General features: G+C 43.5%; 1 protein-coding gene across 1 annotated transcript in view; it reads left to right on the forward strand.

The window, feature by feature from the left end:
- The first annotated feature begins 549 nt into the window (after window positions 1-549).
- Window positions 550-15,161, forward strand: part of ANKRD6 (ankyrin repeat domain 6) — a 155,024-nt gene continuing 140,412 nt past the window's right edge. Inside the window, exon 1 of the mRNA XM_030555941.1 lies at window positions 550-598. The gene's annotated coding sequence lies outside the window, so the exon portion shown is untranslated. The remainder of the gene's footprint in view (window positions 599-15,161) is intronic.

The following is a 15,161-nucleotide window of genomic DNA, read 5'->3' on the forward strand; positions in this document are numbered from 1 at the left end:
CAGGAACTTGAAATTTGGCAAAGGGATACTGCAGGGGTTAGAGTAGCGCCTTTAGCTGCCCCACAAAAATCCCCGTAGATTTGGCCAAGGTATCTCTTTCTTATGATCTCCATTTGCACATGCTCAATAGAACTTTTTAGAGGCTTGCTGCTAAAAGCTCTGAAAAATTCTGTTTCTATTGAGCATGCTCCAAGCTCCACAGAACTTGAGTTCCAGATGAGACACAGTAGCAACGTAGGCCAGCTCTTCACCCGATTAGTGTTAATAAAACTATATAATTTGCCACCCTTTATTATCGAACCAGGCTTTATACTTCTACTTTAGAAGTCAGGCAAATATATTTTTTCCCCATTTTGCAGATGGAGTAATTGAGAGGCAAAATGTCACCCCAGGCAGAGCTGAGAATTAGAACTCTATCTCTAAAGTGGAAGATCCAAGTCTTGTCTACATCTACACTGCCTTTCAGGATGAAAGTGCTAAACTTACATGCTTGGCTATGCTTCATGTAACTACTACACTCCATTCTCCTCCAGAGTCCAGAAAAGAACCCAAGAATTTGATTCCCCAGATTCTCCTGTCTAGCAAATACTTGTGTAAGGTACTGGCAAAATGTTTGTCTCATTCCTCTAGAGTGCATGGTCTATATAAAGGGTAATGGCCCACAGTAGTTATCAGTTACTCCTTAGCTCAAGTGGCAGAGGTCCTGGGTTTAAACCCTGCTGATGACTCTAGAGGTGGGTCACTGTGGTTCCACGTGATGCAATTTTGGGAGGTTTCTTTGTACAAATCCTAAGAAATCATATTAAAAATATATTAAAGATCAGTTTTTTAATAGCTGGTTAGTCTTTGCTCCACAGGACCCCTGTCTCACTGTCTAGGGTGGACAGTGAATGATGCAGAGGCATTGAATTTAAACCCTAGAAAAAGATTGCTAGAACCAAAGTTGCATCACTTAATTCTAGCAATTTCTAATTTTTGTGTGATTGACTTTTCAAACTTAGCATTGACTTCTTCAGGAGTGAACTTTGACAGCTATATTTTTTTTAGCTTTCTCATTTGTAATTATAACCAACTAATTCATAAAGCAAAATAGGGTGTTTTCTTGTATATCCGTTTCTGTGTACTTTTGTTTTCTTTTAATGTTCTCTGTTGCATGACTTTGCCGTACACATAAAGCTATATATAAGCTGGCCCTCTCCATATTTTCCATTTTAATACCTTAACTATAGCACTGTACATAGAGGCAGGATCTTTATGGGAAATCCTTCCTGATATATGAAAATGATCAATTCACATTCCTAACCATAAGATTCAAATTACTCATATTATATGAGGACCAAATTCTGTCACCCTTTCTCATACTGACTAGAATCTTACTCCACAAATGGAGGCTTATAGAGGAAGGTACTGCTGAATGTAAACATCTGTCAGAATCTGTCCAGTAGCATGCACAGCTGTAAATGTTAGTGATTATGCAGTTGTAAGCAGAGTCAGAATGAGCTCTACCCTGACATCTGGTGGCGAATTGTGGAAAAGAACTTCAGGGGCTGATCTTGTTTGCACAGGCACACCCCACCCCACCTAGCATGAGTCCACAGCAGCCCAAATGGTCACTTTGGCTCCTGTCGGATCCTCTGTTATTGGGCAGGAAGAATAAAGTGTTGTTACCCTGATTATGTGAATCAAGTACAATGGAACTGTTTTATGACAGAGGGACTTGCCATCAACTAAGTAGCACTTACTAGACGAGGGATATGGGTTCCACAACCCAGTGAATTCAGAGAGGCTGGGACAGGTATTTGTACCTGATAGTATGGGCCTCTTTTAAGGCACTGAAACATCAACTGCACCCACTTCTCTCTCCACTGTAGAATATCAGAGCTAAATTTGATTCCAGTAGGAGTCTAGTCACAGGCTACTGAGCTGAATTCACTTTGAGCCAATGGTGCACCAGCACTGAGGCTCCCCTACTATAGGGTGAAATCACTGAAGAGCTGATATTACTGAGTGTTGTGTTAAGTGGTGAGGGGGCCTGAAGATATATTGCAGAGTGACTGGCAGAGCAGTTCACGGCACAGCAGGAGTGGCTCATGGGACAACTGTGTGGAGTGGAGCGGCTGGCGTATTGGTTCACGGTGAAGGCTGCAGCAGAACCCCCCAGAGGGGTGGGGCAGTCAGCCTCAGACCACATGAGATGCCCCTTAACATCCCGTGCCCCCTCCCCCATTGCCACCCAGGCTGGGAGGTAAAACTCTGCAGATAAACTTTTGAACTCTGGGGCTGCACTGACCAGGGACAGAGACTTTTGGGTTGTTGAACTTTTGGGTGATTTTTGGATTGCTGGACTTAAGACCCTGAGGGGAAAAGGACACTGGCAAACTTACTCGGGGATGGGTCTTTTGCTCATGGTTTGTGTTATGAATCCTATTTGTAGTGTTTCCCCAACATAATGCTGCATTGTTTTCCTCCTTGATTAAAAGGATTTTGCTAGACTCAGACTCCATGCTTGCGGGAGGGGAAGTATTGCCTCTTAGAGGCGCCCGGGGGATGTATGTAATTGTCCCAGATCACTGGGTGAGAGCTCGAGCCGATTTTGCATTGCGTTATTGAAATGGAACCCCTAGATACTGAACCCAGCCCTTGTTGCTGCCAGCTCAGACAGGCAGAAGGTTTACACAGTTATCCATTTCTCTTTAAAATTCAGCCATCATATTTGACCTGGTAGAAACATCTTTTTCCTTTTGGCTCTGTGGCCCCGGTCCTAAGCCTACTGAAATCAGTGGGAGTTTTTCCATCGACCTCAATGGGCTTTTGATCAGGCTTTCTTAAAAAGTACAGCTCTGAATGATGATAGCTTGAGGTTGCTGGGAGATGAGAAAGATACATATTCCCATGGCTTTCAGAAGTAGGGGGGGGTTGTTTTTGTTTTTTAAATCAACATACAGTCCTGGAGAAGAGGACAGACGTCCTCAAGGAGAGTATTTTCCTAAGGAAATTGAGAGAAGTTTTTTAGGTCCCCCTCAGAGGTGAAGTAAGCCGGTACGCCCCAGTACAGCATACTGGCAAGAGCCGATGTGCCATACTGGGGCAGCCCGGCTTCCCCAGGTGGCAATTTAAAGGGCCTGGGGTTCCCAGCAGTGGCTCGAGCCCCAGGCCCTTTAAATTGCTGCCAGAGCCCTGCTGCTGGAGCTCTGGAGTAGTGGCGGGGCGCTAAGGGTTATATAAAGGCCCGGGGCTCCCGCTGCCTCTATGCCCCAGGCCCTTTAAATAGTCGCCGGAGCCCTGACGCCGCTACCCCAGGGTTCCACGGGCTATTTAAAGGGGTGGGGTGGTAGAAGCAGGGGAGTCCTGGGCCCTTTATATAGCCCCTGGAGACCTGCTACCAGAGCCCTGGCGTAGCAGCGGCAGCGACTCCAACAGCAGTTTAAAGGATGCGGGGTGGTAACGGCGGCCGAGCCCAGGGCCCTTTAAACTGCTGCCGGAGCCCCCGGCTGCTGCTGCTACCCCAGTGGGGAAGGGAGAGGGCACTTACCGGTACAGGGCAGACGAGGGCTGGCTCTGACCCTCCCATCCCCGCCCGTTCCGCCCGAGGCCCTGCCCCTTCTGGGAGCCAGAGCCGGCCCCAAACCAGCCCCGTACTGGTAAGTCTTATTTCTACTTTCACCCCTGGTCCAACTCCTTAAATCTATTGAGTCCAAGTTCTAGTCTCCCTGAAATTATAATAGTAGAGCCCACCGTTCAGTTACTTCACTAGATAATTTCTAGATCAGTATTATCGGATATTTGCAGAAAAAGACCTTTTAGCGATTGTGTAACATAAGAATATAAGAACGGCCATACTGGGTCAGATCAAAGATCCATCTAGCCTAGTATCCTGTCTTCCAACAGTGGCCAATGCCAGGTGCTTCAGAGGGAATGAACAGAACAGGTAATCATCAAGTGATCCATCCTCTGTTGCCCATTGAAACAGGCTAGGGACACCATCCTGCCCATCCTGGCTAATAGCCATTGATGGACTATCCTCCATGAATTTATCTAGTTCTTTTCTGAACTCTGTTATAGTCTTGGTCTTCACAACATCCTCTAGCAAAGAGCTCCACAGGTTGACTGTGCATTGTGTGAAGAAATACTTCCTTTTGTTTGTTTTAAACCTGCTGTCTATTAACTTCATTTGGTGACCCCTATTTCTTGAATTATAGGGAGTAAATAACACTTCCTTATTTACTTTCTTCACACCAGTCTGATTTTATAGACCTCTATCATATCCCCCCTTTAGTTGTCTCTTTTCCAAGCTGAAAAGTCCCCGTCTTATTAATCTCTCCTCATATGGAAGCTGTTCCGTACCCCTAATAATTTTTGTTGCCATTTTCTGTACCTTTTCCAGTTCCAATATATCTTTTCTGAGATGGAGTGATCACATCTGCACGCAGTATTCAAGATGTGGGTGTACCATGGATTTATATAACGACAATATGATATTTTCTATCTTATTATCTATCCCTTTCTTCATATTCTGTTAGTTTTTTTTGACTGCTGCTGCACAGTGAATGGATGTTTTCAGAGAACTATCCACAATGAATCCAAGATCTCTTTCTTGAGTGGTAACAGTTAATTTAGTTCCATTCATTTTATATGTACAGTTGGGATTATGTTTTCCAAAGTGCATTACTTTGCATTATCAACATTGAATTTCATCTGCCATTTTGTCACCCAGTCACCCAGTTTTGTGAGATCCCTTTGTAACTCTTCGCAGTCTGCCTGGGACTTAACTATCTTGAGTAGTTTTGTATCATCTCAAATTTTGCCACCTCATTATTAACCCATTTCCAGATCATTTATGAATATGTTGAATAGTACTGGTCCCTGTACAGAATCCTGGGGGACATCACTATGTACCTCTTTCCATTTCTGAAAACTGACCATTTATTCCTATCCTTTGTTTCCTATCTTTTAACCAGTTACCAATCCATGAGAGGACCTTCCCTCTTATCCCATGACAGTTTACTTTGCTTAAGAGCCTTTGGTGAAGGACCTTGTCAAAGGCTTTCTGAAAATCTAAGTAGACTATATCACCATTGTCCACGTTGGTATCGATAGCAGAAATCCCATTCACTACAGTAGGTACAGGAATGAGTTCAGAACTGCTTTTTTTCACTTTTTTTCTGCGGCGTCACTAATTATTCTCTTTCTTGCTCAGTAGTCTGCAACACATTCCAGAGAGTGTCTGTGGCTACGTCCAGACTACCCGCCGTATCGGCGGGTTATAATCGATTGCTCGGGGATCGATATATCGCATCTCATCTAGACGCGCTATATAGTGATCCCTGAGGGCGCTTACATCGATTCCGGAACTCCATCAACCCCAACGGAGTTGCGGAATCAACAGGGACAGCCGCGAACATCGATCCCGCGCAGTGAGGACGGGTGAGTAATCTGATCTTAGATATTCGACTTCAGCTACGTTATTCACGTAGCTGAAGTTGCGTATCTAAGATCGATTTCCCCCCGTAGTGTGGTCCACCCTTGTGTATGAGACAGAGACAAAAATGCCAAGACTGATACTGAATAAAGGACTTTGTTTGTGATGACTCTTGTAAAATCAGAGCTTTTCACTGAGGCACTAAATCTTTGTTACTAGGTCTTCTGTTGCCTTCTTTTGTGTAGGGGGGAGAAGTTGTTAATTATTGTCTTGTGACACCTCCTTATGCTCTGGTCTGGATAAATCAGAAGGATTAAAGGATTTAGCCCAGGGAGAAAGGTGAATGGTGCAATGGATGTGAAGTGCAAATGGAAAAATGTAATATATGTAGTAAATATATTTGTTTTTGTTCATAGATGTGTGAAGTATTATGTAAGCATAGAAATGGGAGTTATTTTAAAAACAGGTTGGAGCACTTGAGTGTCGAGTGTTTTCAGGCAGCTGAGAGAAGTGAGTGCCTGTTACATTGGCAAGTTCTACCACACTTTGGAAGTAAGTTCCTCAGAGGTCAGAACTAAATTTAATAAACTTATCTTTCAAATTCCATTCTTGAAGGTGTAACAGTATCCTGGAAGACTATAGAAAACTGGAGAACTATTAAGATTATGTAACATTGTAAGGGTCAAAGAAAAGAAACCTTAAAAGGAGATGTGATTTTTATTCCATTATTTTAAAACTCTCTCTATTTTTTTGTTTGTTAGCTCCTATTTAACAGAAACATTTGGAGAAAAACTCATTTCGTTAAGAACTCACCATCATTGCCCCTCTAATTAATGACTGAAAAAGCTGCTGCTATATATTTTTGACTCATCCAAAAAGTTTCTTCTTCATGCTAAGGTCCACAGATTTGTTACAATGGGCCACTTGGGAGCAGGCCCTGACTTGTCTGTCACTGGCAGAGGGAAATGTCCAACCTTCTGAAGTTCCCACCAGTTTTTTCTGCCTCCACAGTGGCCAACTGCTCAGTCAGATCTTCCTTCTCTGGAGTTTCTTGTAGGAGATGTGGAAAAAACCGGTGGGTGATGAGTTCAAGTAACAGTTGGTTGTATCAAATTCATTGAAAAAGGTCCTTTGATTATGTCATGATTTTAAAACCGCTGGACATTTTGAAGTTGTAAAAACCTTGTTCAAGATTAGAGAAAAATTCTGTTGGGGAAAATGTGATGCTTACATTGCAAAGGAGGTTTGTTTAAGACAGCAGTATCTTGTGGGGACACCAATGGGTTGTTACCTGCACAAAATTCTCTGTTACACACACACTAGGGTATCCACCTTTACCCTTCTGTGGGCTCAAGGTGTAATCTTGCTAATTTAGGCACCACCACCTTTTCCCAGTTCCTAGAGCTCCAGGTGAAAGGCACCTTACTTTTCCCAAGGTGTAATCTGGTTAATTTAAATACCCACCCTTGCCCAATTCTTAGGGCTCAGGGTATACTCTTCTGTGGGTTTGCAAGACCTTTTACCAGTGAAAAAGCCTTACACAGTAATATCCTTATCCTCTATTTATTAACAATTACCAAGCAGAATAGCACTGTATGTTTAGTATGTGTATGCTCACCAATCCTCCTCATGTAGGTGGACTTTACCTGTTGGCCAGACAAGGTCAGTCTTGTTTGGATTCTGGTTGCTGCACGTCACAGTCATGCAGGATTCTTAGCAGTTTTGATCTTGTGAGTTCTTTCAGGTATTTCTTTCCTTCTTGTTGTTGTTCTGCTGGTCTCCTTCTCCTTTTTGGACTCGAGTTTATATGCCATGCATCTGAAGAAGTGGGTTTTTTACCCACGAAAGCTTATGCCCAAATAAATCTGTTAGTCTTTAAGGTGCCACCTAACTCCTCGTTGTTTTTGTGGATTCAGGCTAACATGGTTACCCCTCTGATACTTGAATTTATATAGTGAATTTAAGTCCTGCTTAGCTATACTTAACCAATCATTTTACTAAAATATTACTCACCAATCCTAACATATTGTAAAATAATTCTTTAACCAATCATACCCCACCATCTTAATTGATTTACACCTAGCAAAATTAGTTATGTAACAGACAGAAACAATCAAAGAACCAGACAGAGACCGTACAGGTAAACAATAGAGAAATGGAGACCATAAAGACAAAACAATAAAGAAGTAGGGATTTCACAACCACAACTTATTGCTAAATGATTTCCTGCCAGAAAGGATGCCATCAAACAAAGTTTTCTTTAACCACCTTAAGATCTGTTTCTTTATCTGGTGATGGTGTGTACTATTAGGACAGGATCGCCTTTTTAACAGCCTGATATTACATTGTTGTAATGTGATTTAGATGGAATGTGAGGATGTGACTTTCTGGTTTCTGCTCTCCTAATATGGCTGCAGACAAAGGACCTCAGCCCTTACAATATGGCTACGGGAAAAGGCCTTATCCTTACAAGGGTGCATGGCTGTTGATGTGCTTTGGCCTTTGCCTGAGATGGATGTTTAGGGTGTCACCACTGTAAGCTCAACCAGGACAGTGGGCAAAGCTGAGATGGGGGAGAGGGTGTGTCTGTGATCATGTAGGTTCAGTGTAACTGCCACCCTTCATTTAAGATTGTTGTAAGAAACACGTGCGTCCTTTATGGAACCAGAGAGCTGAAATAATAGTGGCCTGTACCCCAAACACAGGCACACATCACTGCCAAAGACAAAGGCACCTGCCTGGCACATGTGAGCAGAGGAGTTCCTCTGACTATTGTTTTGTGAAGAGAGAAGCAGGAAAAACACCAGACAAGTTGGCAGAGAAGGGGCAGACTAAAGCTAAGGACGCATTCAGAATGAGCACTGGGAGTGTGGTCCTGAGAAAATCTGAGAGTGATTTTGGGCTAACTGGAAAAGGGGATTGGAACTGTGAGGAAAGAAACTGTCTCTTCTTGTTCATTTCCTGCAGTGTTCATGGAAACAGGACTTTATGTATATTCTTTGTAAATAAACAGGATTGCATCAAAGAAACACCTGACTCCATCATCACCAATTTCTCCTCCTTAATTGGAGCAACTTACAAGAGAATTTGTGCCTAATGGTTCTGGTCAAAAGGGGAAATTGTATTTTTAATTCAGACAAGTAGTTCTCACAACTGTCATGACATTTGTTCCTTAATTTAATTCAAGAAATATTCTTCCTTCACTAAAGCATCAAAGTCCAGTCTTCAGGAGCACTGATAATTGCAGCACAGCTTAGTCATGTCAGCTACATGGCCATTAGTTCACCATTAGTTACCATGTTCTGCAGTAAAATAAATTGTTCTCTTTTTCCTCAAAGTATGTTTAACACAATCTCAAGTAGATTTGAATTATACCTGCTGTGGAAATTATCTCAGCTGGGGGGAACAGGAGGCGGAGTAGTCTCCTGCTGCCAGTGACTGACAGGTCTGGTTCTACCCCCAGGCTTGTAAGCATGCTGAAGTACTCATTGTAAAAGATATGTGGACCTTATTCAAAGAGAGGAAATTTTCAGGTAAGTACAGATACATTTTCCTAATTTCCCTCCTTTTCTCGCACTCTCAGTAACGAGAAAGGAAGACAAGATTTCACTTTCCTAATATTTCTAGGAAAACATAAAAAGGAAAACTTTGTATTTTAAATTGAAATGAAACTAACATTTCAAGCCTTCTATATACAACTTAAGATATCAAAAATGAGCAGGTTTTTTTATCTGCCATGTTGGGAGGATGGGGGGTGCTGGTAAGGGAAAAATTCTGGTTAACTAAGAGGACGGAGTTTGGTTGTGAGGTTGGGGTGCAGGAAGGGGGTATGGGGCGAGCGCTCTGGGAGGGAGTTTGGGTGCAGGAGGGGGCTCAGGGAAGAGGATTGGGGCAAAGGAGTGGTTTTGAGGTGCTGGATTGGGGGGGCGCTCACCTTGGGCAGCTCCCCGCAAGTGTCGACCTCTCCCTGCTGCTCCTAGATGGAGGCGTGACAGGTGGTTCTGCTTGCTGCCTCCCCACCCTGAGCGCTGGCTCCACAGCTCTCATTAGTTGGGAACCACAGCTAATGTGAGCTGCAGGGGCAGCACCTGTGGGCGGAGGCAGCGTGCATAGCCACCTAGCTAGGCCTCTGCCTAGGAGCAGCAGGGACGTGTCGCCACGTGTGGGGGGCTACATGGAGCCAGGTAGGAAGGCTGCTGGCCCTGCACCAACCAGACTATAAACCAGATTTTTTTAAAGATTAGCAATGCCGGGTTATAGAGCTCTCTGGTTGGTAAAGTGCCAGATAACACAGCTTTTACTGTATTTTTTTATCTAGAAAATACAACTTTGCAAATTGGAAAGTATAGTACTATGCCATATATTCTGTGTTAGATTCCAGAATAAATACTTAAGCTACTGCTATTTAAATAGATTTTTTTTGCTGTAAACAAATCTTTTGAAGTGTAAATGGAGTTCTGTCAAAGTAATTAAATGCGATTTTTGTCCATAACATATGAAAAACGTGTAATTTGGCAATTATTTTGAGTATGTATTTAAACTCTGAAATAATATAGGAGTTATGTATAGTCTTCAAATGTTTTGATTCATAATGTGTAGTATATCTAGAACACAAAATTAATGTGCCAGTTGTGCAACAAAATCTTAGCATAGCTACAAAAATAATGCTTTCACTATTTCCTGTAGTGATGTGCTGGACTGCTTTTATTAAGTGTAGGTAGTCAGTAGGCAAAGTACTTGACTTTCTGCATAATGAGAATATTCTTTTACTTGAGGGGCTTTTTTGCCACTATGTTTTGTGGTATCTAAGGTGAGGAATATATGATATTGATACTGCTTTATGCTAAAAATGCAGCCGCTGACCCAGACAGATACGTAATACCCAGTGCTGGAATGAAAAAATTATAATTACAGCCATTGTATAACTGGAATTGGAACCATGTATTTATAACTGAACAGGCAAGGAAGGTATTCTTCCTTTTAAACAAATGCTATATTTACTTTTTTTTATTTGAATCATAGAAGATTAGGGTTGAAAGAGACCTCAGGAGGTCATCTAGTCCAACCCCATGTTCAAAGCGAGACCAACACCAACTAAATTATCCCAGCCAGGGCTTTGTCAAGCCAGGTCTTAAAAATCTCTAAGGATAGAGATTCCACCACCTCCCTAGATAACACATTTGAGTACCACCCTCCTAGTGAAATAGTGGTTCTTAATATCCAACCCAGACCTCCCCCACTGCAGCTTGCTCATTTATCTGTCATGTGCCACTACTGAAAACAGCCGAGCTCCATCCTCTTTGCTTCCATCCCCGTTCAGGTAGTTGAAGGCAGCTATAAAATCCCCCCTCACTCTTTTCTTCTGTAGACTAAACAAGCCCAGTTCCCTCAGCCTCTCCTCATAAATCATGTGCCCCAGCCCCCTGATCATTTTCATTGCTCTCTGCTGGACTCTCTCCAATTTGTCCAGAACCTTTCTGTAGTGGGGGCCCAAAACTGGACACAATACTCCAGATGTGGCCTCACCAGTGCCGAACAGAGGGGAATAATCACTTTCCTCGATCTGTTGGCAGTGCTCCTACTAATACAGCTCAATAGTCTGTTAGCCTTCTTGGCAACAAGGGCACACTGCTGACTCATATCCTGCTTCTCATCCACAGTAATCCCCGGGTCCTTTTCTGCAGAACTGCTGCTTAGCCAGTTGGTCCCCAGCCTGTAGAGGTGCATGGGATTCTTCTGTCTTAAGTGCAGGGCTCTGCACTTGTCCTTGTTGAACCTCATCAGATTTCTTTTAGCTCAGTCCTCCAATTTGTCTAGGTTACTCTGGACCCTGTCCCTACCCTTCAGCATATCTACCTCTCCCCCCAGTTTAGTGTCATCTGCAAACTTGCTGAGCGTGCAATCCATCCCATCATCCAGATAATTAATAAAGATGTTGAACAAAACTGGCCCCAGGACCAACCCCTAGGGCACTCCGCTTGATACTGGCTGCCAGCTACACATCAAGCCATTGATTGCTACCTGTTGAGCCTGACAATCTAGCCAGCTTTCTATCCACCTTGTAGTCCATTAATCCAATCTATATTTGCTGGCAAGAATACTGCGGGAGACCTTATCAAAAGCTTTGCTAAACTCAAGATATATCACGTCCACTGCTTTCCCCCTATCCACAGAGCCAGTTATCTCATCATAGAAGGCAATAAGGTTGGTCAGGCATGTTGACTGTTTCTGATCACCTTCCTTTCCTTCAAGTGCTTCAAAATGGATTCTTTGATTCTGCTCTATGATTTTTCCAGGGACTGAGGTAAGCCTGACAGGTCTCTAGTTCCCCGGGCTCTCCTTCTTCCCTTTTTTAAAGATGGGCACTATATTTGCCATTTTCCAATCATCTGGGACCTCTCCCGATCACCATGAGTTTTCAGAGATAATGGCCAATGGCTCTGCAATCACATCAGCCAATTCCCTCAACACCGTCAGATGCATTAGATCTGGACTCATGGACTTGTGCATGTCCATCTCTTCTAAATAGTCCTTAACCTGTTCTTTCAGCACTGAGGCTGCTCACCTCCTCCTCATACTGTGTGGCCCAGGACAGCAGTATGGGAGCTGACCTTGCCTGCGAAGACCGAGGCAAAAAAAGCATTGAGTACTTCAGCTTTTTCCACATCATCTATCACTAGGTTGCCTCCCCCATTCATTAAGGGTCCCACACTTGCCCTGACCTCCTCCTTGTTGCTAACATACCTGTAGAAACCCTTCTTGTTACCTTTCACATCCCTTGCTAGCTGCAGCTCCAGTTGTGTTTTGGCCTTCCTGATTACACCTCTGCATGCTCCAGCAGTATTTTTATACCACTCCCTAGTCATGTTACCAAGTTTCCGCTTCTTGTAAGCTTCCTTTTTGAGTTTAAGCTCACCAAAGATTTCACTGTTAAGCTAACCTGGTCGCCTGCCATGTTTGGTATTCTTTTTCCACATCGGGATGGTTTGTTCTGCACCCTCAATAAGGCTTCTTTAAAATACAGCCAGCTTTCCTGGACTCCTTTCCCCCTCATAATAGCCTCCCAGGGGATCCTGCCCATCAGTTCCCTAAGAGAGTCAGTCTGCTTTTCTGAAGTTCAGGGTCCATATTTTGCTACTCTCTCCTTTCTTCCTTAACCTTAGCTAAAGTTTTAAAGATTCTGGACTTTCTTCATACGTTCTATTACAGTTACATTCTATTTTACTTGTCAGGGAACATTTTTAAGATTGCCCATATATTCATTTTTTCCCTCAGATTAGAGGTAAGTGTAAAGGCCAAAAGATTTAGTAGAGAGCTTGGCTTTCTTGGAATGCTTAGTTCATCACCTAGTAGATAAAAGAGGCATCCCGTAAAATTGTCTTTGTGTTTCTTAATTATTTTCATTGCTCCTCCTTATCTTTCTGAACAGCTTTCCTTGATGAAGCTGGTTTGATTCAAGAGTGCCTTGTGCACGGGTAACACCACACTTTGGCACATCTCCATAAAATACTTCCTTGATTCTCGAAGAATTCAATTTCAGGAGTTCCAATGATACAAGGACAAAATTATACTTTCTTATTCCATATTGTTTGGTTTGAATACTGCAATAACATTATATGTTCTAAAGATTTTTATTACACTAGTACACAGTGCAATTTTTGAGAACAAGATTGGACCTGTTGAACATCCCATGATGTTGGGTGACCTGGTTACCTTGATTCCCTTCCTATTATCCCAGGCTTCTGGAGGTAACCGGCTGGTCCACTCCCCCATCTTTTGTGTTTGTGGATGAGGGGCACTCAAAAGAAGCTACTGCCCCCCCAGTCCATACGGGGAGGCTTCTCTTCAAAGACCCCTGCCCTTTCCCCTCTGGACTTAACTAGCTCCACACTGAACCAGCTAAGCATTAGGCATAGCAGGGCGAGGTTTCCCCCTGGGGAAGTCCAAATTCCTTGGTTGTTGGGGAGGAATCTCCCTGCCTCCCCACCAACCCCAGCTTATCAAAGGCTGAGCTCAGTCTCCCATCCTCCTTGCACAGATACTATGCAAATGATTTCACACCTGTGAGAGGCAGTTCCTTTCCAGTAATTATGCATGCAAGTTGTTGTTACCTCCCAATGATTTTTACAGCCTCTAATATGTAATTCTTTATCTACTAAACTCATTCTAAGCTGTATTCTAAGATCATGTGGATCCAGATGTTCATATGCTAAAAAGATATTTTGTTAGCTGTGTGCATATGGGTATAATGGTACTACTGAGCATCCAGAGATAAATACATTGAATCAGTTTTACAGTGTTGAGAGAGTTGTTTGATTACATATTCATCTACACTCAGTGGATGGGAAAATTGATATTTTTTTTGATAGTCTGATTTCCTCCTAAGATCCTTGAAAGCTTGTGGTTGTTTACTTTATAAATATTTATAACAATAATCACAACATATAAATGAGGATTGGGTCACATTGTACTAGCACTCTACGAACAAATACAAATGCGGTCCCTGTGCTAAGGAGTTAACGTTCTTCTTGATTCTACAGAACTATTGTACTGTTTTCAAAATAGATTTTTCTTAGAAATGAAGAGTCACGTCAGTAGACAAATTTGAAAGATATTGCTGTCTTTTAAAACTTTCTACCTCAGTATATGACAAATTGTTTCTCATGCTAATTGTGGCAAATCCAGGACAAATAGCTACCAAGGGAGGGGTAGTAATTAGTCCCAGAGGGGTTAAAAGGCCTCTCCCTATCCATTGAGGGGAGATAGCTATGGAGAAATAAGTTTCAGCTGGAACAGGGGTTACCAGGGAACTAGTTAGGTTCAGCTGGCCCCAATTGCTGGAGACCTTTTTAAACCCTCCGTGGCAGGGAAGCAGTGGGGAAGTGAGAGAAGCAGAGAAGCTGCCAGCGAGTAGGTGCAGCAAGACTCTGAACACTTCCAGCAAGGAAGACTGCACTCTGTCCCCAGAAGGGGAGAGAAACAGAGCAAGGGACTGACTGAGAAAAGGATCAGCCAGACCCTGCGCAACCGGGAAGGACTTTGCTTTGCCCAAGCCTGTGTCTCCAAGGCAAAAAGGGACTGAGCCAGCTGAGGAGAAGCAGGTACTTTGCCACACGTGGTGTCAGGAGTGGGATGTCATAGTGAGTGAGGCTCTGTGGCAAGCCATCTCAGGGCAACGTAAAATCACAAAAAAAAAATAAAAAAAAATGGAGGACGTAGTGAAGGCGTTGATACAGGCCACTGCGGTTCAACAAGAGGCTACCAGAGCACAGATGGCAGCCCAGCAAGTATGTGTCCAACAGGAGACAAACCAGCTGCTGATGAGCCAAGTGGCCCAAGATCTAGCCACCCTGAATGAAGTAGTGAACCAGTTGAAAGCCCTGACCACGCTGACGCACGGGGCCCAGGGGACCCAGCTGCTACGGGCATGCAACTATTTACAGAGGATGACAACAGATAACGATATAGAGGCATATCTCCTTGCATTCAAGAGGATGGCACTGCGGGAGGCCTGGCCCCAAGATCAGTGGACAGGCCTCCTGGCTCCATTCCTTTGTGGGGAGGCCCAGAAAGCCTACTTTGACATGACCACAGAAGCAGCTATGGATTACTCCCAGCTAAAGGCGGAAATCCTGGCGAGGACAGGCGTGATGCCGGCCATAAGGGCCCAGCGTTTCCACGAGTGGAAGTACCGGGATGACAAAGCACCAGGGTCCCAGCTATTTGACCTGATACACCTTGC

Source organism: Gopherus evgoodei, chromosome 3 (assembly GCF_007399415.2).
Source record: "Gopherus evgoodei ecotype Sinaloan lineage chromosome 3, rGopEvg1_v1.p, whole genome shotgun sequence".
NCBI classification, from domain to species: Eukaryota; Metazoa; Chordata; order Testudines; family Testudinidae; genus Gopherus; species Gopherus evgoodei.